The sequence below is a fragment of the Geotrypetes seraphini genome, chromosome 2 (genome assembly GCF_902459505.1).
Source record: "Geotrypetes seraphini chromosome 2, aGeoSer1.1, whole genome shotgun sequence".
Lineage (NCBI taxonomy): Eukaryota > Metazoa > Chordata > Amphibia > Gymnophiona > Dermophiidae > Geotrypetes > Geotrypetes seraphini.
The window spans coordinates 451686152-451711036 of NC_047085.1; positions in this window are offsets into that span (position 1 = coordinate 451686152).

The window sequence follows — 24885 nt, forward strand, 5'->3', positions numbered from 1 at the left end:
TTATACCCGCAGGTTAAAACCATGGGCTCGCGAGTAACCAGCAACCTTCATTGGTGCGTTTCGTGTTTATTCCCCTGCAGCGTGTTCTAGCAAAAGTGTGTTCCATTCCAGCCTCCCCCTCCCCCCCCCACACACACACTTTTTTTTTTACCTCGCTTGTTCTGTGGAGAGCCAGCGCATGCACGAACCACATCTACAGGCTAAGAAGATGGTCTGCGCATGCATCTGGATCACTCTGCAGCGATCCATGGGGTCGCTGTGGGGATGTGCCTCTGATTGCTGCAATTTGCATGAAGACGTTTTGTGAATCGGTCGCCCGGGAAGACTCAGCCATGGTTCGCCCATGGAACGCCCAGCAAAGGTGAGCTTAGTGAATCCAGGCCTAAATGACTTGCCCAGAGTCACAAGGTGCAGCGAGGGATTCTACTTCGAAGTAGAGCAGCATGCTGTAGAACACTGTTCTTCAACCGCCGGTCCGCGGACCGGTGCTGGTCCGCAGGAAAATTCTGCCGGTCCACGCAGGGCTGGCAAGAATAATGTGACCATTTTCAGACCTCCTGTCCCGTTGTCCCCACACACAGCTTCGGGACAACGGAACAGGTGATCATTTCCTGTCCCTACCTGTCGTGCCAAAAAAAAAAGCCTCTGTCCTTCCTCTCCCCCGGTCCCCTGCTCTTACCGCCCTGCTGCTGCTGCTGCTGCTAAAGCCGACAGGAAGTCAGAATTTACGTCGGAAAGAAGACTTCCTGTTGGCTTTAGCAGCAGCAGCAGGGCGGTAAGAGCAGGGGAAAGGAAGGAGGGAGGCTTTTTTTTTTGCGCGGCAGGGAGGGAAGGAGGTAGGCAGGCAAGCAGGCTGGCTTTGGCCAGGGAGGGAGGGAGAGAGGTAGACAGGCAGGCAGGCTGGCTTCGGGGGTGGGGGTGGGACAAAGTGTGGAAGGCAGTGAGAGGGATATAGGAAGGAGGCACTGGGGACACTAAAGAGATAGGAAGGAGGCACGGGGGCACTAAAGACAGGAAGGGGCACTAAGGATATGGGATGGAGGCATTGGGGGCACTAAAGACAGGAAGGGGCCCTAAGGACATGGGAAGGAGGCACTGGGGGCATTAAAGACATGGGAAGGAGGCACTGGGGGCACTAAGGACATGGAAAGGAGGCACTGGGGGCACTAAAGACATAGGAAGGGGCACTAAGGACTTGGGAAGGAGGCACTGGGGGCAGTAAAGACATGGGAAGGAAGCACTGGGGGCAATAAAGACAGAAAGGGGCACTAAGGACATGGGAAGGAGGCACTGGGGGCAGTAAAGACATGGGAAAGAGGCACCGGGGGCACTAAGGATATAGGAAGGAAAGAGGAAGGGAATAGAAAGGGACAATTCTTGGGCCTGAGTGCAGAAAGAAAGAAATGAAAGAAAGGATACACAGACAGAAGGAAACGCAACCAGAGACTCATGAAATCACCAGACAGCAAAGGTAGGAAAAATGATTTTGTTTTCAATTTAGTGATCAAAATGTGTCAGTTTTGAGAATTTATATCTGCTGTCTATATTTTGCACTATATTTGTCTATTTTTCTATAGTTACTGAGGTGACCGAGCTCGCGGAAATGGGGTTTTTAAATTTTAGTCCTAGTAGTTTGCCGTTCCACAAAATAATTCTTTTATTTCTGCCGGTCCACGGGTGTATAAAGGTTGAAAAACACTGCTGTAGAACACGGAATAAAAGAAGGGAAAATAACAGTAGGAAAGGAAGTGTGGCATGAAAGGAAAGATAAGAATGGAGAGAGAGAATTTTCTTTTAACTCAATATTTCCACAGCCCCTTGTGATCAAAGCAAAGGACTTTTACAGAACGTATGAGATACTCTTGCCACATTCACCTTTAGATTTTAGGAAATAGTCCATTTTTAGCAGAAGCAAAACGTTAATTAAGTAAACGGTATAAAGCAAACATTTGGTTTTAATTTAGTTAGTGATCCGAGTGAGCTCAGCCAAGAATGCAGCAAGAGTTCACAAGTGTCAAAACAGTCTGCACTGATAGAAGATTGCATATAATCAAATTTGCATCCAGTGCTTTTGAAAATTAGCAGTTGCCTGCATGTTTTATATTATATATTTCTATTAGCAAAGATATGACTGCACATATAGTGATGTTGTGGAATAAAGAAACATATTATAAACTTCTCAAATAAGTCAGTTGGTAACTTGAAGAGAACGAAGTCAGCAAGAGAAAAGAATACTGTAGGAACGCAATAGAAATAAGGATGAATGGAGAAAGATATGGTTTATGGATCCAGTGGGCTGAGAGCCAGGGAAGCCTACTTCAAATCCCACTGCAGCTCCTTGTGATCTTTGGCGAGGCACTTAACTCTCTACCGCCTCAGCTATAAAGAACATGAGCCCTCTAAGGACTATACCCGAATGTAATTTGCCTTGAGCTATAACTCGAAAACTGTGAGCTAAATCCAAACTTGCTTCCCTTAGCGGTAGGAGCGTAAGCTATCTGCTTAACATTTTAACACAGTGCTTCTAAACCAGTGGACCAGTGAGAGCTTATTTGGTGTTTCACAAGGCTTGCACCATTTAAACCTCTTCCCCATCCCTCTGCCAAATGACCAAACTGAAAGGGACAGAGGGGAGTGATACGAAAATAGCAACAAGGATCTTGGAGCCCAATGAGAGAAAAAAAGAATGCTACGGCTAATGAGAGGGGAGCAGCATGCAGCGCATGGTCACGGTCACAGGCTGCAAGAAACAATACAGAGCCACAGGCGATGCAGGAATTCATACAGGAACTGCACCAGCAGGTGAACAGACACGGCCTGGATGCGGTGTCATAGGCTTCAGAGCCCAAAATGATCACACGCATCCAGAAAAAATTACCTCACCTTGCGCTCCACAAGCATCGTCACACGGTGAATCAAGTTCAGAGAGGACCTGCAGCTAGCCCTGCTAACGAAGTGGAGGATGATGAACTATCCTTGGCTAATATAATACAAAATGCTAGTCTTATATTCAAACAGAAAAAATTAGCAGCACAGGGATCAGTTAAGTTAAGAATATAAGAACATAAGAATAGCCTTACTGGGTCAGACCAATGGTCCATCAAGCCCAGTAGCCCGTTCTCATGGTGGCCAATCCAGGTCACTAGTACCTGGCCAAAACGCAAGGTGTAGCATTATTCCATGCTACCAATACAGGGCAAGCAATGGCTTCCCCCATGTCTTTCTCAATAACAGACTATGGACTTTTCCTCCATGAACTTGTCCAAACCTTTCTTAAAACCAGCTACGCTATCCGCTCTTACCAAATCCTCTGGCAATGCAAGATGCATGGGGCATTAACGAAAGAGTAGCATCACAGACTCAAGAAGGCACAGGTGCTCAAGATATGGGAACGGAAGTAAGAGTGAGCACCCCAGAGTCTGAAAAATCTAGTGACACGGTGCAGGATGTGCTATGTGGTGTGAACCCTGGCAAAGGGTGTCCCACAAAAAGAAAGAAATTTGGAAGTGAGAATTTATTGGCATGTTTTTTCTGCTGAGTAGGGATCACAATGAAGGGCTGGAGAAGGAGGGGGATAAGGAGCACAAATGCCAGTACAGAGATAGGAAGCCCAAAATATTCAAGTCTATAAGTAATTGGGTTTCGGTCTGTCACATTTTCATGAGTGTCATTGTAGAGAACGAGCCGAAAATGAGTCCTTTCTTAATAAGATAGCTAGATACGATTACTAGGGCCCATGAAAAATATGGGGGGTTGGCCATGGCTCAATTATGACATTAAGTTTAGAAAGAGCAACTCAGAGGACCCTTCCATCTCATGGCACCACAGGGTAGCAGACCTGTGGCGAGACGAGATGGCTCCTGTTCAGGACCTATTTTAAACATGCTGGGGCCCAGGGCAAAAATTAAGAAGGGGACCCCCAATTCCCTCTCCTCCTTGCCTCCTCCTCCTATTTCCTGACTTGCCACTACTACCAAACATAAAACAGTTTTAAATGACTTCCTTCACACAGAAAACACAGACTGATCTTTACCAAATTCAGAACATAGTATCACAAATTAGAAATATGAATCGCCAGAATTAAACTGGGAACTTCAAGAAGGTAAATTCGGAAAATATTACAACATTGGGGAAATAAAAACATTAGAAAGACTAGTGGACACTCGATGAAGTTACAGGGAAATACTTTTAAAACCAATAGGAGGACTCTTTTTTCACTCAGAGAATAGTTAAGCTCTGGAAAGCATTGCCAGACGATGTGGTAAGAGCAGATAGCGTAGCTGGTTTTAAGAAAGGTTTGGACAAGTTCCTGGAGGAAAAGTCCATAGTCTGTTATTGAGAAAGACATGGGGGAAGCCACAGCTTTTCTTGTATCAATAGTATGGAATGTTGCTACTCCTTAGGTTTTGGCCAGGTACTAGTGACCTGGATTGGCCACTGTGAGAATGGGCTACAGGGCTTGATGGACCTTTGGTCTAACCCAGTAAGGCTATTCTTATGTTCTAATGTTCAAAATATTAGTGCAAACTAAATTCTAACGCGTCCATTATATTCTATGGACACGTTAGCATTTAGCGGATAGGAAACAGAGAATGGGGGTAAATGGACAATACTCGGACTGGAAAAGCGTCACAAGTGGAGTGCCACAGGGTTTGGTGCTTGGGCCCGTGCTCTTCAACATATTTATATATGACCTGGAAATTGGTACGATGAGCGAGGTGATTTGCAGACAATACAAAGTTATTCAGAGTAGTGAAGACACAGAAGGATTGCGAAGACCTGCAATGTGATATAAACATGCTTGAGAAATGGGCCGCTATATGGCAAATAAGGTTTAACGTGGATAAGTGTAATGTGATGCATGTCAGTAACAAAAATCTTATACACACATACAGGATGCCCTGTGCAGTACTCAGAGAGACCCCCAGGAAAGAGACTTGGGAGTACTGATAGACAAGTCAACGAACCGACCACGAAACGCACGACGGCAGCAAGAAGGGCAAACTGAATTATAGGAATGATTAAGAAGGGAATCATAAACAGATCAGAGAAGGTTATCATGCCACTATACCGGGCCATGGTACGCCCCCATCTGGAATACTGCATCCAGTACTGGTCGCTGTACATGAAGAAGGACATAGTCATAAACTGTATTGTATAATCTTGGAATGCTGTCATACGTATTTTTCATCTTTTGTTTCCAAAAATTTAATAAAAGTTTTCATGAACTAAAAAAAAACAACCAAGGACATAGTACTACTCGAAAGGGTCCAGAGAAGAGCGACTAAAATAGTTAAGGGGCTGGAGGAGTTGCCATACAGTAAGAGATTAGAGAAACTGGGCCTTTTCTCCCTTGAAAAGAGGAGACTGAGAGGGGACATGATTGAAACATTCAAGATAATGAAGGGAATAGACTTAGTAGATAAAGTCAGATTGTTTACCCTCTCCAAGGTAGTGAGAATGGGAAGGCACTCTCTAAAGTTAAAAGGGGATAGATTCCGTACAAACGTAAGGAAGTTCTTCTTCACCCAGAGAGTGGTAGAAATCTGGAACGCTCTTCCGGAGGCCGTTATAGGGGAAAACGCCCTCCAGGGATTCAAGACAAAGTTAGACAAGTTCCTGCTGAACCAGAACGTACGCAGGTAAGGCTAGACTCAATTAGGGCACTGGTCTTTGACATAAGGGCCGCCACAGGAGCGGACTGCTGGGCACGATGAACCACTGGTCTGACCCAGCAGCAGCAATTCTTATGCTTTTATATTCTTATCAGCTAGCGCGCCTTAGAAAAAGATGGGGTTAATGCAGTACTTTGAATAAGGACTTTTCTTATCCCATCTCCACAGCCCTGGATGATTACCTCCATGTTTCAATACCCAGAAATATGAGCGAATCCCATTTTTCTTTGTCGGCATCATTGAAATGATACATATAGCAGCCAATAGTACCTTGTTAAAATTCTGCTTCCAAGCAGCATATCCAGCATAATTTTGCAACTATCTATGATTAAGAGACTCATTTTCAAAGCATTTACACACAAAGTACCACAGGTTTCTATGGTATTTTGTGTGTCTAAGTGCTTTGAAAATGAGCCCCATATTCAAGAAATATGCTTTTTTTTTTTCACATAAAGCTTACCAGACTAATTCAAACTCATATAGATTTGTCAAACTAATTAGTAAACTTTATTTGAATTTGCGCAGCTCCAGTTTTCTCACTTCTATAATGCATTGATTACCATGCACCAATGGGATGTTTCAAAACTGGCATGCTGGCAAAATTCCCCTATGTTTCAGCAGAATTTTTGAAATTTGAAATATTGCTTATTTTTCAGAAAATGTATCTAATCTGACATTTGTTTTCTTGTTCTTTTATTTTCTAGTTATTTCAAGTGACCCTGTATAAGACTTTGGTGAGACCTCATTTAGAATATTGTGAACAACTTTAGAGGCCGCACCTTCAAAAAGATATAAAAAGGATGGAGTCGGTCCAGAGGAAGGCTGCTAAAATGGTATGTGGCCTTCATCATAAGGTGCATGGGGACAGACTTAAAGATCTCAATCTGTATAGTTTGGAGGAAAGGCGGGAGAGGGGAGATATGATAGAGATATTTAAATGCCTACTGTAAATGCGCATGAGTCGAGTCTCTTTCATTTGAAAAGAAACTGCAATGAGAGGGCATAGGATGAAGTTAAGAGGGATAGGCTCCAGAGTAATCTGAGGAAATACTTTTTTACAGAAAGAATGGTAGATGCATGGAACAGTCTCCCAGAAGAGGTGGTGGAGACAGAGAACTGTGTCTGAATTCAAGAGGGCCTGTGATAGGCACGTGGGATCTCTCAGAGAGAGAAAGATATAATGGTTACTGTGAATGGGCAGACTAGATGGGCCATTTGGCCTTTATCTGCCATCATGTTTCTATATTTCTATGTTTCAAGTATCTTGAAATAAACCTTAGGTCTGATAAACAGCCTGCGGCAGTAAACAGATTGTAGGCCTCCGGCATTGAATATGTAGTTTGTAATGGCAATAAAGTTAACCAGGCATCAGCTGATATTCAGACCGGTACCCAGTTAACTCGGTGCATAAAGTTAGCACAGCCTTTCAGCTGTTCTAACTTTATCCACTCATTTAACTGGTTAGTGAACTTAATCTCGCCACTAACTAGTTAAATGCTGGTTCTGTGGTTGGTTAGTGCTTTGGTGATCAGAGGGGATATTCAATGGCACTATCCGATTAATGCCACTGAATATCCAGGGAAGGTCAGCTTAGCTGGATTTAACCAGGCCAGAGCCTCTCTGGCCCAGTTAAACCCCTTTGATTATTTGCCACCTAGTAGCACATTTTCCTACAAATATTACAGTGTTAATTAGTTAATAGTTGAATCTGACAAATTTCAATTTTGCAGTTCTGTGTTCTAATTCTTTGGCTGCCTTATCAGTTGGTTTCAAATTCTCTTTATAAGCATCTCACTGCCGAAACAGTCACATGTCTAAAATAAACAATTAGAAAGAACAATTACGCTTCCATGTCTTCAGATGCTATCCAAGCTAAATCTGATCGCGTTAGTGTTTACAGTAAATGGCTTACAGGTGCCTGCTGTGATAATAAGTATTATTCTTTGATAGAGGTTTCATACAGATCTTTATGTTCAATTGCATTCAGGTTATTTCTCAATAGAATTTAGTTCAACATAAAATCACTACAATAAACATTCCCCTGCACCCATTACAAAGCAATAAGTCAGACTTTCCTATTATCAGATTCACCCCATTAGGGTCATTTTCACACTTAAAGCATTGCAGAACAAACAGTGAGCTATTTAAATCCTACTTGCACTAAACCTTATGGAATAAAAACCCGCAAGAGTCAACAGAGGACATCAATTAAATGCAGGAGATGGGTAAATTACAAATGTGAGCCTCTCTAGCAAAGTTAGCCTAAGCGTGACCTACACAGCGATTTTAAGGTAAACATCTGGAGCAACAGTTGTATCTCAGATTGTAGCATACCCCGAGGACTCAGAGATTAATAAGATAAGGAAAGGGAAAGGGATTTGATATACTGCCTTTTCTTGGTTACATGATCGTGATGACGATATCAATCCACAATACCTACACTCATTCAAGAAATGTTATTTAACTAATATGTATTTATTTATTTATTATTTTAGATTTATTAACTGCCTTTTCAAGAAGAGATTCACCCAGTGTGGTTTACAATTCAGTGAATAGTAATCAGTTACTCTTAAGTATTTTTCCTGTCCTGGGAGGCTCACAGTCTAACTGTGGTACCTGGGGGGCAACGGAGGGTTAAAAGGCAAATTCTATAAGAAGCGCACAAAAGTTAGACGCCTACTTAGGCACTGTTCAATGTGATTCAAGTAAAATTGGGCGCTGTTTAGTGAATTGCACTGAGCGGCACCTATTTGGGCACCTATTTTGGAGGCGCCCAATAAATAGGCTAGCTCTAGGCACAACTAAAAGTTAGGCCACCCATGTGAGCGCTTAAGCACGCTTAAGAGCAGCGATTCTGTAAGAAGGCGCCTAACACATAGCCACGCCCAGGCCTGACATGCATAGCGCCTATTTTTTTGAAGGCCGCCTAAATTTTTAGAGGCGCCTTGTTACAGAATTGTACTTTCTTGATAGGCGCCTGTTTCAATTTAGATAGGCGCCTATCTAGTTGGGTGCCTCCGAAATAGGTGCCTAACTTTAGGCGCTGGTTACAGAATTTGGGCCTAAGTGGCTTGGCCGGAGTCACAAGGAGCAGGCTGGGATTGAACGCTCGGTCTCAACCCCAGGATGCTGAGGTAGCAACTCTAACCACTACGCCACCTCCTTAGCTGCCTAACATTTTTGTATCTAGGTAGAGTACATTACAAAAACAATGGATTTTAAAAAAACCCAAAAAACCTAAATCATATATACGTCCTTAGATCACACATACGCCTCAATAAAAATCCAAACTTTTACTTTCATTTGGAAATGCAGAGTCTTGTTCAACAGTTCACAGAGAAAAAGGCAGCAGATGGAGCAATGAGGCAGAATCACATCCACAGGGAAGCAAACTTTATTTCAAGGCCCGACACTGCAGCACTGAAAGCCTGCTACTTGTCACCCACCCGAAGCCTCTCTCTGTAGCTTCCTGCCTCCTTTGATGGAACTTCCTGTTTCTAGGCTACAGTGCTACAGGCAAGTCCTGCTTGCAACCCTACCTCAGACATGCAACCATCCTCCTACTCTTTTGTATCTGCCCACACACCAAATCCAGCCTACATCATGCATTCATCTCCACTCACATTCATACCCAATATGATCCAGACCACCACCTCTATCTGTTGCCTCTCCGATATCAAAATTTGAATAGATGTACAGCCCTACAACATACCCAACATCGTAATCAGGGTTTCTATACTTTATGGAAACTAAGAACTATTAGAGCATACTTTAATATTAAACTCCTTTCGATTGCTGGTTCAATCACTTGTCCTTAGTCAGTTGGACTATTGTAACATTGTTCATCTTGCTGGTACTCAGAAAAATCTTCATAGATTGCGCATAATTCAGAATGCAGCAGTCAGATTGATTTTCAACTTAAAGAAATATGATCATGTCACTGATTTTTATCGTCGACTGCACTGGCTTCCAGTTGAGGCACGAGTTAAATTTAAGCTCGGCTGTATTTGTTTTAAGGCACTAACAGGCTTAATTCCTGAGTATCATTACAAACTCTAAACACTCATTATTTTCATTCCCTTCTGTAAAGGGATGTAAATATAAGAAATTTCAGGAACAATTGCTATCTTTTCAGGCAGCCTTATGGACTAGGTATTTAACTCATATATTCATATTCCCAAATTCGTATCAACAATTTCGATGTGCCTTAAAAACGTATCTTTTTAGGGAATCTTTCAGAAGTTAGATATTGGATGTTTGTTCATTTGTATTACCAGTCTTTGTGAACCGCATAGAACTTAAAGGTATTTGCGGTATATAAGTGAGTTTTATGTTATGTTGTGTTTCAAGTAAATGGATCATATTTACGCATCAAAGACTTCATCTTCCTTACAGTCTTCCCCATTTCCATAAGCAGCACCTCCCCCAAAAATTCTAATGATTCTCTCACACTGAGTAACTGAGAACTGAGTAATCTCCAACCTCTCCTCCTGATCGCCCCCTGTTCATCATCCACTCCCCTACCTGTTCATAGGGTGAACACTGCCTTACGTTACCCATTATCTTTGTAGTTGTTTATCAGGTCAAAAACTCCAACAGTGCTTACCTATAGAGGCTAAGGCACATAAAATATGTTGGGGGGGAAACATGAAAAACAACACATTGTTTTTGTAATACAAGAATTTCTAAATCTACAGTTAACTATTATAAATAATCATTGAGGACACATTGGATTTTTAAAATTTTTTGCATATATTTTTCTATAGTAAACCCTACGGGATCCAGTTTACAAATCAAGTGCAAGAAATAACATCAGACAAATTTTATATTCTCCTATCTTTCTCTCTGATTTACACTATTATTTTTAAAAAGTAATCTCTGATAAAAAAAAATAAAAAATTGATTCTTTGTGATTTCTTTCTCTCGTTGCAGGAAACCACAAATCAAGAATTCACAAAGCTCAGGTTAGTATATAGTCCTTTTTTCTTCTTTAATTCTCAGTTGTAGGCGGTAGTGAACTTCTCTCGGTAGACTTTCTTAGCAATTCAATTCTTCTTTCTTTTGTTGGAGCTACTTAGGCCCTCTTTTACTAAGGTGTGCTAATCGATTAGCACACACTAATCAAATTAGCGCACTCTAAACCCTAACGTGTCCATAGACTAACATGCACACGTTAGTGTTTAGCCTTAGCTAATCGGTTAGTGCACCTTAGTAAAAGAGAGGGTTAGTTTAACTTTATCATATCTGATGGCGCTCACTTACACTTCCTCACTCATCGATGGTCTGCTGGCGACTGACAGGTTCTGTAGGTGGTAAAAATTCAAGCATGCGCATTAGGTGTCACCTACATACGTGCACCAAACCACGCCTCCCTAGCTTTATTTGTTTATGCAAGAAAAATTAAGGTCTGATACTTTTTGAACAGCCCTCGTATACTGTAGTTAGTGCACAAATAATTTTTGTTAAAAAAAAATGGACCCACAGAGCTTCAATTAAATTCCAGCTCTGCCAGAGAGTTTAGTAATTGTAGTCTCTATTGAAGGTTGTTACAAGCACTTTGAATCCTATCAGAAATGCAACCACCTCATTAACAATGAATATTCAGTATTTCTAGAGACATTACATTTAGGTTCTCTATTAAAACAAACTAAACATCCAATAGTTTAACACATGAACTTCCCTGCCAAGTTATCAGGTAAAGATTCTAAACAATCCTTTGTACTATCGGATTGCAAAGCCTGAAAAGAAGAAAAAAACCAAGAGCTCACACACACATCTCTACGACATGGAATGATTTTCCCCTTCACCTGTGACAACAATGCAAGTGCAAAACCTTCAGAAAGAATCTTAAGATCCATCTTTTCTCCTTGGACCTATAGCGAAATCCCAGGAGCCTACCCCCTTCTCTTTCCTCATGTCCAGTCCCTAAATCTTGTTGTAACCCTTTGATTCCCCCAATTCGACATCTAATGAACATGCCCTGATCTTGAAGCTGTTGTAACTTGCAGTGAATCCTAGCAGAAAATTGTGCTATAGAAGAAAATGTATGGTGTGGTATGGTCAAAACACCATGTGGACTCTGAACCATTAACTAAACATATAAAAAAAAATTCATTCCGCTATAGACAGCCTTCATTATACAGCTGACTTCTCTAAAGATCTCACCCAACTATCAAAACAGCAGTTTAGGAACTCTTGCATTAACTGCTGATTCCTGCCACAACGGTTCATGTTCCCATGACCGAAATCAACCTTTTCTGTCCACTAAACAACCTATACACACTTCAAAAGTGACTCCTGTTTAAAATAAACACAAATACTATATTCTCCTACCTCAAGAAGTCTTCTTTTTCCTTAATTTCTTTGATGTTCTACTCTTTTTCTGATCTGGGCACGAGACAGGGATCCAACATCCCCGCTGCAAGGCTCTGCTTCTCAAGCCGTTTCCATAGCAGCTCTGACACTTCCCGGCGACTGTTCAATGCTGCACCATCCATAAGCCCATAAAATCAAAATAATTTTGGCCCAGCAATCTTTGGGGAGCTCTCCAGTTTTCTGCTGGCCCTTGGAGCTAAAAAAAACCCATTATCTTTGGGTTGACTAGACTCAGCCGGCTCCTGGTGCTTTCTGGGTAGTTGAGTCCCAATGATGTCAACACTATGCATATGCAATGACATCATCAGGCATGCACTACAGCTGCCTGTAACTCCCTGCGATGACAAGCATAGCCAATGCTCTTTCTCTCTCCTTCCAGCATCCGCGTTCTTCTGACATCTCTCCTGCCTGACTCGGACCTGCTCTTGGCAGCCCCAACATCGCCCAGACCTCCTAATGGCCATGCTCTGTCTCCTGCCCAGCCCCAATACGGCTCAATCCAGAACTAATACATTTCTCAGCTAGCTTTCAAAGGTCAAAACCTTTTCTTCAGGTCAGTAAAGTATACTGCTGTTACAGTATCCCTGTCCTGAAGGGGGTTTGTAGGGATATTTCCGTATTCACACCTGAGGTTAGGCCTCCATGATGTCATCAAGCCTGAACCATTGTTTCAAGAATATCTCTCTGCAAGCAACTTTCCAGCATGAATTTTGCAAGAAGTAAGAAGAATGATGCATTATGGGGATGTACCCGAATGTTGCTATTCAAGGGCATTCATCTGTGCTTTAATAATGGGACAGTGTGAATCTTGAAGAAATTATTCTGTTCTTATCTGTCTAACGGCCCTGGGTCTTCCAGCATACATGATACTTTATACAGAAAGGCTATTCATCAAGTTCTGTTTCTGGATTGGTCCGAGGAAGTCATCTGATGAGATTCAAGAAAAGAAAGGTGCTAATTAATTAATAATTAGTTAGTCTGTGATAAGGTCCGGGGAAGCTCAGATCTGCTCACAGATGTTCTAATTGTAAACTTTTTCTTTCAATAATTAGACCTGTAAGTTACCTCGTGTGATTCTCTGCCTAAGAGATAGAAATTCGGACATTTAAAAACTGTTCTGAACTTAGCACAGATAAACGGAACTTATTGCTGATGATTTATAGCCTCATCAAGGATTTTCAACACGTGTAACTTTTACAACAATATTCCTGACGTCTTCCAGCTGACACGAAGTTTTCTCTTCCACCTAATTGTGCCGGAGAGGCTAATTAAGGGTGAGCATACGGAAATTACTTTTATTAGCTTGGGAATTAGATAGGAATCATTGATAAAGGTAAAGGGTTGAAAAGTTACCTGGGTGATAATATAATCATTTGCTAATCAGGGATTATTATTATAAGGAATAGTGTGTGTGTGTAACAAGAAGTTTTACTTAGTTGTCTAACCATTAGATTGTGATAATCATGTACTGAGTTTCATTTGTGTAATTAGATATTTTGAACAATATTTAGATTCTGCAGCTGGCTTGTGAATTATATTTTTCTATTTTCATAATAAAGATATTTCTCATTAGCCTGGGTTTGTGTCGTATAATTAGACCATGATATTTGAACTTGAATAAAAGGTTATGGTTTTCTCTAGACCACTTAACAGAAACGTTACGTGTTTATAATACTGCTAAGTGAACCATAAATCCTTCTACAGATTTTGGGGGCTCGTTTGCCGGGATATCTAGGTTTCTAATTTACGACCGTTGCCATGTCTGTTGACACTGAGACTCAGATTTCGTGGCATGCTCTTGAAAAAGATGTTTTTCAGAAATTAGCTGTGCAAGTTTTAAAACAACAAGATTCTGATGTGTATTTTTCTGACCTTGTTCGTTTATTACATGCTGATATAGAGGACTCTAATCAGGCGTACTGTTCAGTATTGCAGCGTCTCCTACATGCTCGTACTAAGCCTACAGGAGAAAATTATTCAGAGCTCATTTGTGCATTGTTTGCTTTTAAAACTTCTATTTCTGCTAGTTTATCTCAACAACGTCAGCTTCAGAGTGATTTATATGAGCAATTAGAGGATTGTAAAAATTCTTTGCAAGCAGAACGGACTCGTAATGATTCCCTTGAACTGTTGGCTTCTAATTGTAAAGATCAACATTCCGACTTTGATCAGGTGATGTCTGAGTTACGACATCAATGTTCGGAGTTGAATGCTGAACTTGAAAGTCAGAAAAAAAGTACAGTGGATATTTCTTGTGTTAAGTGTCCATCTTTAGTGACGCAACTTAATACTGTCCGGGCTCAGAAGGCAGATTTACAGCTTTCTTTATCTACTTGTCAGAAAAATCATGCTGAGGTTTTGTCCAGGTTGCAGATGGAACTTGCAGACGTAACTTCTGCTTATGTTTGTCTGGGTGAAAAGTTAGACGCTACCGAACGTCTGTCTAATGATAAGGCAGCCCGTGCTGACAGGCAATTATGTGCCTTACAAGCGGACTTTGTTGAGTCTCAGAACCGACTTTCTGAAAGTAAGTTACAGGTCACAAAGTTAACTGACTCGTTATGTCAGGCAGATGCCGATAATTTGGCTCTGCGCCAGAATGTTCAAGATATATCTTTCCAAAGAACTGCGTTAGCTTCTGATGTGAAAGTTTTACAAGACAAAGTTGCTGCTATTTGTAGTGAGAGGGATATTAAAACTGTCTCTCCCCCTGTGTCGCCTCTTCATTTTCCTACACCAGCTCCAAGAACCGTCTTTCGTTCTTTTTACAGCTCTAGTGGGGAAGGTGGGTACAGGAATTCGCAGGAGTGTTCTGATTCTACTGCAGATGACTTGTTGCCTAGTAACAAACCCTGCCCTGAGAAATTAGTGACACTAGCTGAACGCCCAGTGCAGCAACCACGCCCTGTAAGGTCTATCTCAAATTCCTGTGACGTCACTGAACCTTCTGACTCTAAACCACGCCCGGTAAGGTCAGTTTACAGTGAGCCTAAACAACCACCAGATGGCACCAAAGAACCAGACATTTCACAACATACTCCACAAAGGTCACAGCACAATAATGAAACAGGGAAAGAAACTCAAAAGAAAGGAGGTGTTTATACTATACCACCCTATCACGTACAGATAATGAAGATGTTTAAACAAATGATAGAACCTTTTAGAGAGGGAACTAAGCTAACTATTGAAGCACATTTGGCCTCAATACATGAGTTCTTTGAGACTTATGCAGTGACAGAGAACAGTGATAAGCTTCGTTTACTCCGTTGGTCCTTTGCTTCTGAGTGTTCTGAGACGTTGCGATCCATCATCACTGGTACTTCGGATGTGTTAGAGGTGGAACAACAACTCAAAAGACGTTATGGTACATACGCTGATTCCATTGAATCTCGCAAAGCTGCATTCCATTTGCGTTGTGGACTCCAAGAAAATCCCCGTGAATTTGCTTTCCGTCTGAAACGACATTTCTTTCCAGACAGGACTCCTTCTGAGGACGAACTGGAATATGGAGAATTCCGATCTCTCTTTGCAAAAGCCTTGCCTGAATATATGAGTGTGGTTGTGGCTGGTATGAAAAAGGCCTCTTACTCATCGATCTTAGCCGTAGCCGAGGATTTCTATGATCATAAAGTCAGGGTTCCTGCAGGCCAATCTGAGAAACCGGTGCCCAAAGCACGATCTAAGGAACCTAAGCTGAGTGTATGCGCAGTTCAGACTTCACTTGCTTTGGAACCTAGTAGCTCTGTAGTTTCCACTCCAGGACCTGTTTCATCTCGTCCAGCGGACCAGACTTCCTCTTCTGATGCACCACCCAATAGGGATGGACCCAAGACACAGAAGAAGAGACGGCCCAATAAGCAACAGAAGCAGAGTGACCTCAGTGTGATAATGGAACAATTGGCTCAAGTGGTGGATCGTATTTCTACCCTGGAATTGACTTCTAAACAATTGGCAGCATCTGTCCCCGCGAGAAAGGAACAGACCTCAAGGAGAATGGATAACAATATCAGTTACAGGCCTTCCGGAACTCGAGTGGTCAAGTCTGTAGTAACTGATACCCATGCTTCCTCAGTAGACGACCTGGATGACACACCCGAATTGTTAGAGGATGATACCGCATGACTAGTCCGAGAACCAATTTCTCCACCCACTATTGTATCTTCTGTCCAAACAACATCTCCTGATGCTACACAAGACATAGATCTGGTACAATCCAGTGAATTATCTGAGAACACCGAGTGGCTTCCTTCGTGGGATTCCATTAAGTCACACAAGTATTTCTTGGGTAGGTTAACGCCTATGGGTCAACGGTACACTTTACCTTTGTTTCTCCAACAGGTTTTGTCTTGTCCCGGTTTACTTGATACGGCTTCCGAAGTGACTTTGATCACTCAGGGACTATTCCAACGTTTGCAGACTACTCTGGGTACCCAGAATACACTGTTGATTGTTCCCAGTGATTTGTCTTTGGTTGCATATGGACATCAGAACATTGAGACAGTTGGTCAAACTTGGCTAACCTTGCAGTTAGGCAAAATGAATGTTAAACACCCAGTGATTATTACCACTAGTCCAGGAGAGGAGTTTTTGATTGGAAACGATCTTTTGAAGAGATTGCGGCCTATTTTGGATTACGTCCAAGAAGTGGTCTGGGCTCAGGTGACTTGTCCCCTTCCTTTTGGAAAGGTACCAACTACACGCCTTCCCCAGGTTACCAGTACTGTGGAACGAAACGATACTTCAATTCGAATAAATTTCCTGCGTTCAGCGGATCCACACATTTTGGAGCTACGGTATGCCAATGTTCCAGAAGGGGGTCCCACAGACCGCGAGATTGTCAGCGTTCCCAAGGAACAAATATCTGACATTGTTCTCCAGGCTGACCATTTGGAGATTGTTCTGAAGTCTACGTTCCCCGTGCCAGATCCACCTCAAGAGACTGTCCAAGACCCGACCTCATCTATTTCCAACTCTTTGACCTCTCATCCTCGTCTACTGGCTGTACTTCACCAGGATGATACTGACTTGTTTGTTGATGTTCACCTGCACGGTTCTGTCCCAGTTCAAGCTCAACTGCTACTCCAGAGTGACATCTCCATGATTAGTGAATCTTTTTACTGTCAACTTCAGCGAACCACATCAGTTCCGTTTGTTCGGCGCCACTCTACTCACCTACCTATACCAGGTCAGGGGGTCAAGCCTCTTGTTGGGGTTTGTAGCCTTCCGCTGACCCTGGGTTCTAAGACTTTCACTCATCACTTTTCTGTGGTGAAAGGCCTACACACATCCTTGTGTTTGGGATCCGAATGTCTTGTTCGTCTAGGAGTCTATGTTGATTTGGTGAACGGTGTGCTTTGGAGCAGATTGCAAGGCACCCCGGTAGAAAATGTGGACCTGATGGATGGTCTGAAGGCTGGACAACTTCTTCCTCAAATTTGTGAAGTGGTTTGTGCTGAAGACGTCAAGATTCCTGGCCTTGTGCAGGATTTTGCTCTGCCTCTTCGTTTGGCCCATGGTCAACGCATGCTCGATGATATTGGCTTTTTCAACCCGAATACCTCTTTTCTCGAGCATGGTCTTTCTCTAGGTGCTTTACCATGTCTTGAAGTACCTACCTCTTTTTTCCATGTATTGATTGTCAATGCTCAACCTTCGGAAGTCTTTCTCTCCGCTGGAGAACATTTGGGTTTTCTAGTGGGTGAATCTTTTCCTGATGTTGAGGTAACATTGCCTATCATTGGCAGCTTGTCTTCCATTGTTGACCCCTGCCAGGGGGGGGGATATACTGGACCATATTTTTACCTCACCTAAAGGACTCATTTCATTTGACTTCCTTTGGCCATATGATGCATTGACTTCCCATGTAACAGTGGAGAATGATTTTTTGATTTTATCCAGGAAGTTAGCTCTGTCTGACCAATCCAAAGCGGTGAATGCCATTGATTCTTCATCTTTGCAAGAACAGATTGAGGACCAAGTGGAAATCTCTTCCAACCAACCTTTTTCTAAGTTTGATGCTATGGTAAAGGAACAAGTGGACCTAGCTGATGCGTGCTCTTCTGATGAAGAAAAGGCTCAGTTCACACAGTTGTTGTACAAGTATCGAGACCTTTTTGCAGTGGATTCTTATGACACTGGACTGACTGATCTACATGTGACCAAGATTCCTACGGATCTCCACAGTAAGCCCGTCTTCGTACGTCAGTATAAGATTCCTTTGGCCTCGTATGAGTCCGTGCAAGAGATACTTGATACCCTGGAAACTAGGGGTATCATTAGGCTTTGCAACAGTACATACAACTCACCCTTGTGGCCAATCCTGAAGAAGAATAACAGTTGGAGAATTGCCTTGGACTACCGACAGCTAAACAAGCGGGTACCCTTGTCTAGGTGGCCTATGGCCCATCTTGACCAGAGCTTGACTACCATCAAAGGAGCTAAGTATTTTACCAGCTTGGATTTAGCTTCTGGATTTTGGACAGTTCCTGTACATCCACCGGATCAATACAAACTAGCATTTACCTTTGGGAAGAAACAGTACACTTGGAATAGAACACCTTTTGGTTTTCTGAACTCTCCAGCTGAGTTCAACATATTTCTCCATAAAGCCCTTCCAGATGCGGAAGCTCGAGGAACTCTAGTCTATGTGGATGACATCCTGATCAAGAGTCCCACCTTTCAGAAACACCTGGAAGAGGTAGAACATGTGTTCCAACAATTGCAAAATGCAGGAGCTAAATTGACCCTTGCCAAAGGTCAATGGTGCCGAACATCTCTGAATTATTTAGGGTATGACATTTCCTCTGAAGGTCTTCGACCACAGAAGAAAAGGATACAGGCCCTACAACAGTTAAGGAAACCTACCAATTTGACGGAACTTCGTTCATTTTTAGGAATATGCAATTATTCTCGACAGTTCATAGATCAGTATGCAGAGATCTCTAGACCCTTGGTTGCCTTACTAAAGAAGGATGTACCTTGGACGTGGGGTCCTGAACAGGAAAATGCTATGCAAAAGATGAAAGAGCAGCTTAGTCGCTTTCCTTGCTTGTCCTACCCCGAGAGTGGTCGTGAATTCTTCATTGACCTAGGATTCTCCAAACACTCTATGAGTGCTGTCCTGTACCAGAAATACGACTCTGACAAGCGTGTGGTGGCCTATGCAAGCAAAGGCTTCACCGATGTAGAGAAGAAGTATTCTGAATGTGAGAAAGCTCTACTGTCAACTGTTTGGGCTCTTCAACATTTTCGGAGTTACATCCAAGGAGAAAAACTCATTGTAGAGACTTGTCATCAACCCATTAGTTTCTTGGGTAGTGACAAGATCAAGACTGGTCGTGTCTCCAATAGCCGAATAGTCTCATGGACTTTGGCTCTCCAAGGATGGCCTTTACAGGTAAAGTATGCACTGAAACATCGTAACACAGTAGCCCAAGGGATAGCAGAATTACATGATTGTACAGAACAAGATTCTCTTACAGGTATACCGGAACCTGATGTTCCACCAGAAGAGGAGGAACCCCATCGTCATCATCTTTACGATGAACAGCTATGTGCCAATATACCTCAAGTCTACGTAGATGGCTGTGCCTTCCACCAGACCTCGACCCATAATTTGGTCGCAGGAGTAGGTGTAGTGTGGAATGTCGACACACCTATGGAAACTTTGAAGTATAGATTGGGTGCTAAAACCAACCAATATGCAGAGATTGTAGCAGCTCTGGTCGCTGTACAGTCTGCGGTACAGAAGGGGATCCCAGAACTGATTATCTGTACAGATTCTGATTATGTGCGTCAAAACTTTGTGTCTCACTTACCCGTGTGGAAAAAGAAGGACATGTTAAATTCCAAAGGAAAGCCTGTCCATCATGGCGACTTGATTCTAGCCTTAGATCAATTGGTACGAGACAATGACATGACCATCTACTGGAAGAAAGTGAAAGGTCATGCTAAAGTTAATAGTCATGACAAGATCGGAAATGACCTTGCGGATCAACTGGCCAAAGAAGGTGCTTTGTCAGGTGAACTATGGCAATGCCCTGAAGAGTTGTTCTCGATGGTACATGCTATTACTCGACGCCAAGCGAAACAGGTAGTTGAAACACCTGTGGTGCAGTGGGGTAATGATATCCCTTCCTTTGATCTTGTAACCGCTCAGAAGACCGATCTTATCCTGGGAAAGTTCTATAACTTCATACAGAATCCACAGGATCATCCATTGTCTGAAGACGATCAGAAGGATGAAGAACTCAGGATACTCTACACCTCCAGAGAGAAATTTTCAATTCATCAGAACCTGCTCACTCGGACGAGTAAGCATGGTATTGTGCAGTGGGTTGTACCCCGTGCATATCGAGGAATCATGTTGCAACATGCCCATGATGAACCTTGTGCAGGACATAGAGGTGAAGAAGTTACCTATGAGACACTGAAGCAAGTGGCCTATTGGCCTCATATGCGGCAAGATGTGCAGTTATATACGAGAGGTTGCTTGACTTGTTGTCAATTTCAACCCTCTACACCACTTCACCGAGCACCCTTGAGAAAGAAGGGTTTGGTCATGCCCTGGTCCGACATCCAGATTGACTGGATAGGCCCAGTTGTCCGTTCCTCCCGAGGTAATAAGTATATGTTGACTGTAACTTGTTTGTTTACAAAGTGGATTGAGTGCTTGCCTGCACCCAATTGTACGGCAGAGACTACCGCTACCTTGTTACTGAATCATGTGTTCAGTAGGTGGGGTTTGCCCATGAGAGTGGACTCAGACCAAGGATCACATTTCACTGCGGATGTGATGCGACACATGTGGAAGATGCTCGGAGTGAAAAGTAAATTGCACATAGCTTACCACCCTCAATCATCGGGACAAGTGGAAAGAGCGAATCGTACCATCATCACAATCCTGAAGAAGTATGTGTCTACCTCTGGTAAGAATTGGGACATGAAGTTACCATTGGTACTGATGGCTATTCGTGCCACGCCTCACCGTTCTACGGGGGTGACGCCTTTTGAAATGATGACAGGTAGAGAAATGACATTACCAATTCATTTGTTGTATAGAACTAATGATGTAAATCTTTCTAGCGCTACTACTGCTCATGAATATGTCACCCATTTACGTAACCATTTACAGGGTGCATTTTCTTTTGCCCAGAAAAATCTGGAAATTGCTGCTAAAGGTAGAAAAGCCTATTATGATCATAGGACTACCACAAAGGAATACCAAATTGGCGACAAGGTATTCTATTACAATTTTGGCAAAACCAAGGCCAAAGAAAGTAAATTTTTGCCAAGTTGGCATGGTCCATTCCCTATAGTGGAAAAAGCTTCACCTGTGGCTTATCAAATTCGCATCAAATCAAATTCTCCAGGTGCAGATGTCCTTAAATGGGTCCACATTAATCAACTGAGACCATGTCATCCCAGTAAATTTGCCCAGGATGAAACCATTGTTGTGATGAATGACATTAACCTAGCAACAGCCTAGGCTGTTCTCTCTCTTTTCTGTTTTTCAGATGGCAAAACGAGTTCTGCCGATGCTGTTCCTGGTTGTCCTGCTGATTGGCGTTGGTACCAAAGTAATCGATCCTGGTCCGCAGTCCTGTGTTGTCCTTCAAGATTCTCCTGGTTTCTTGTTCTTCCCGTTCCAGATCCTGCTCCAGCACATCTTCTTTCGATGTTTCTCTTTTCCATTTGGACTCTACTCCTACTGAAACTGAATTGGAAATCCTGGATGTTTTCCGTGGACATCCCATCAACTTTACTCTTGAAGTGGAACAATAATTGATGACAAAACCTTCCCACACCATTGAACTGAAAGTTGATAACGATAAGCTTCATATTGAGGACTTTCATATTGGCTCCTCCAATGTACATGAAGTTGTTGATACCCGCAGTATTGATTTTTTTATCACTGTTGTTATTCCAATTTTTGCCATCCTGTGGGTTCTCTTATTTGGGTTCTCTGTTTTTGCACTCTATGAGACCATCCGGATTAGACGTCTTATTCAACAGAAACCATCACATACAGACTTAAGAATGCATGAAGACATTGCGGCTATGAAGGAGTGATTTTGGTAGCCGTATTTTTGATTATGATCTTCCTGTCTTAACTTTTGCTTTGGCATACCTTTTGTGCCTTGCTAAGTAGTTATGATTTTTGATTTTATCATATATTGCCATTATTCAGTGATTTTATTATCATTTATTTGGCTGGGTTCATATATTTTACCCTTGCCTTTATGATTATTATCCATTGATTATTGATATCTTTGATTTATTGCTGATTAATATGGTATTGCTTATGTTTATGCATTTTTGTATCACCTTGGGTCTTGTCGATCCTTTCCTACTTAGTTAGGTTGAAGGTGAAATAGACTCCATTGAAGTTATTTCTCCTCCAAAAGGGGGGACTGTAGGGATATTTCCGTATTCACACCTGAGGTTAGGCCTCCATGATGTCATCAAGCCTGAACCATTGTTTCAAGAATATCTCTCTGCAAGCAACTTTCCAGCATGAATTTTGCAAGAAGTAAGAAGAATGATGCATTATGGGGATGTACCCGAATGTTGCTATTCAAGGGCATTCATCTGTGCTTTAATAATGGGACAGTGTGAATCTTGAAGAAATTATTCTGTTCTTATCTGTCTAACGGCCCTGGGTCTTCCAGCATACATGATACTTTATACAGAAAGGCTATTCATCAAGTTCTGTTTCTGGATTGGTCCGAGGAAGTCATCTGATGAGATTCAAGAAAAGAAAGGTGCTAATTAATTAATAATTAGTTAGTCTGTGATAAGGTCCGGGGAAGCTCAGATCTGCTCACAGATGTTCTAATTGTAAACTTTTTCTTTCAATAATTAGACCTGTAAGTTACCTCGTGTGATTCTCTGCCTAAGAGATAGAAATTCGGACATTTAAAAACTGTTCTGAACTTAGCACAGATAAACGGAACTTATTGCTGATGATTTATAGCCTCATCAAGGATTTTCAACACGTGTAACTTTTACAACAATATTCCTGACGTCTTCCAGCTGACACGAAGTTTTCTCTTCCACCTAATTGTGCCGGAGAGGCTAATTAAGGGTGAGCATACGGAAATTACTTTTATTAGCTTGGGAATTAGATAGGAATCATTGATAAAGGTAAAGGGTTGAAAAGTTACCTGGGTGATAATATAATCATTTGCTAATCAGGGATTATTATTATAAGGAATAGTGTGTGTGTGTAACAAGAAGTTTTACTTAGTTGTCTAACCATTAGATTGTGATAATCATGTACTGAGTTTCATTTGTGTAATTAGATATTTTGAACAATATTTAGATTCTGCAGCTGGCTTGTGAATTATATTTTTCTATTTTCATAATAAAGATATTTCTCATTAGCCTGGGTTTGTGTCGTATAATTAGACCATGATATTTGAACTTGAATAAAAGGTTATGGTTTTCTCTAGACCACTTAACAGAAACGTTACGTGTTTATAATACTGCTAAGTGAACCATAAATCCTTCTACAGGTTTTGGTCTCTGAATTAGTCAAAAATGTTTTAAAATTAGTCCAATAAAAGGATCACATTATGTCCATTTTCTATTTATAAACATTTATCAACACAGCTACAATACTACTTTATCCTAAAGTAAAAAAATAAAGAAATAAAAGAAATATAATTTTTTTTTCTATCTTTGTTGTCTGGTTTCTGCTTTCCTCATCTCCTCATCATTCTCTTCCTTCCATCCATTGTCTGCCCTCTCTCTGCTTTTCCATATGGCATCTGCTCTTTTTATATGTCTCTTCCAGAAACTGTCTGCCGCTCCCTTCCATCTCTCCCTCTCCCATTGGTCTGGCATTCATCTGCTTCCCTCCACTCCCCCTATGGTGTGACATCTATCTTCTTCCCTTCCATGTCTCCCTCCCTCCCTTCAGATCTGGAATGTGTCTCCTTCCTTCTTTCCTCCCCCCAGATCTGGTATCTGTGTCCTCCCCTTACTCCCCCCTCCCCCCCACACACATGCTCTGGCAGCTCTCTCTCCTTTACCTTCCTCTTCCTTTTTCCCCCTGGTCTTTCCTCTCAATTTATTTTCTGCTTTGTCTAGATTAGTCTTATTCAATCAGTCTTTACATTACAATGCACATTAACCTACTTCATACCACCGAAAATTGTATCCATTAGAGATTTTCAAAATATCAATGAGTCTCTTATTTCTACATCTTTATCAATAGACTCCAAAAAATTCAATTCTGCATCTATAAATGAACAACTGATCATCTGAAATAACTCTTGCCAATTACTATTAGATACCAATATCACCAATATCTACTCAAATAAAATTTCTCCTAAAAAAACAACGAAACCCCTGGTTTAATTCTTCACTCTTATTATTGAAACATCAACTACGTTCTGTTGAATGCAAATGGCGTTCAAAACCTACTCAAAACAATCTGGATAACTATAAGAGGCAATCTCAACATTATCGCCACTCGATCAATACAGTAAAGAAACAATATTATTTGAAAAAAATTTCAACAAAAAATTCATCAACTCTTTTTATAATTCTCAAACAGTTAACAGTATTTAAACACAAACCAATTATACCAATGGAAGGCGCCCCGTCACTCAAAGTTTAGCAGACTTCTTTCAAACAAAAATTAATCTAATAAGAGCTAACCTCACAAGTAAAACCATTATTCCCTTAAGTTCTGCCAGCTCCAACAAAAAGAATGAAGAAAATGTTAGAAATAATACATAAAATGCTACATGTTCTAATTTTTCATTACCCTCTTTACAAGATATAGAAAATACCCTTCATTCTATTAACATTAAAGGTTCCAAAGCCG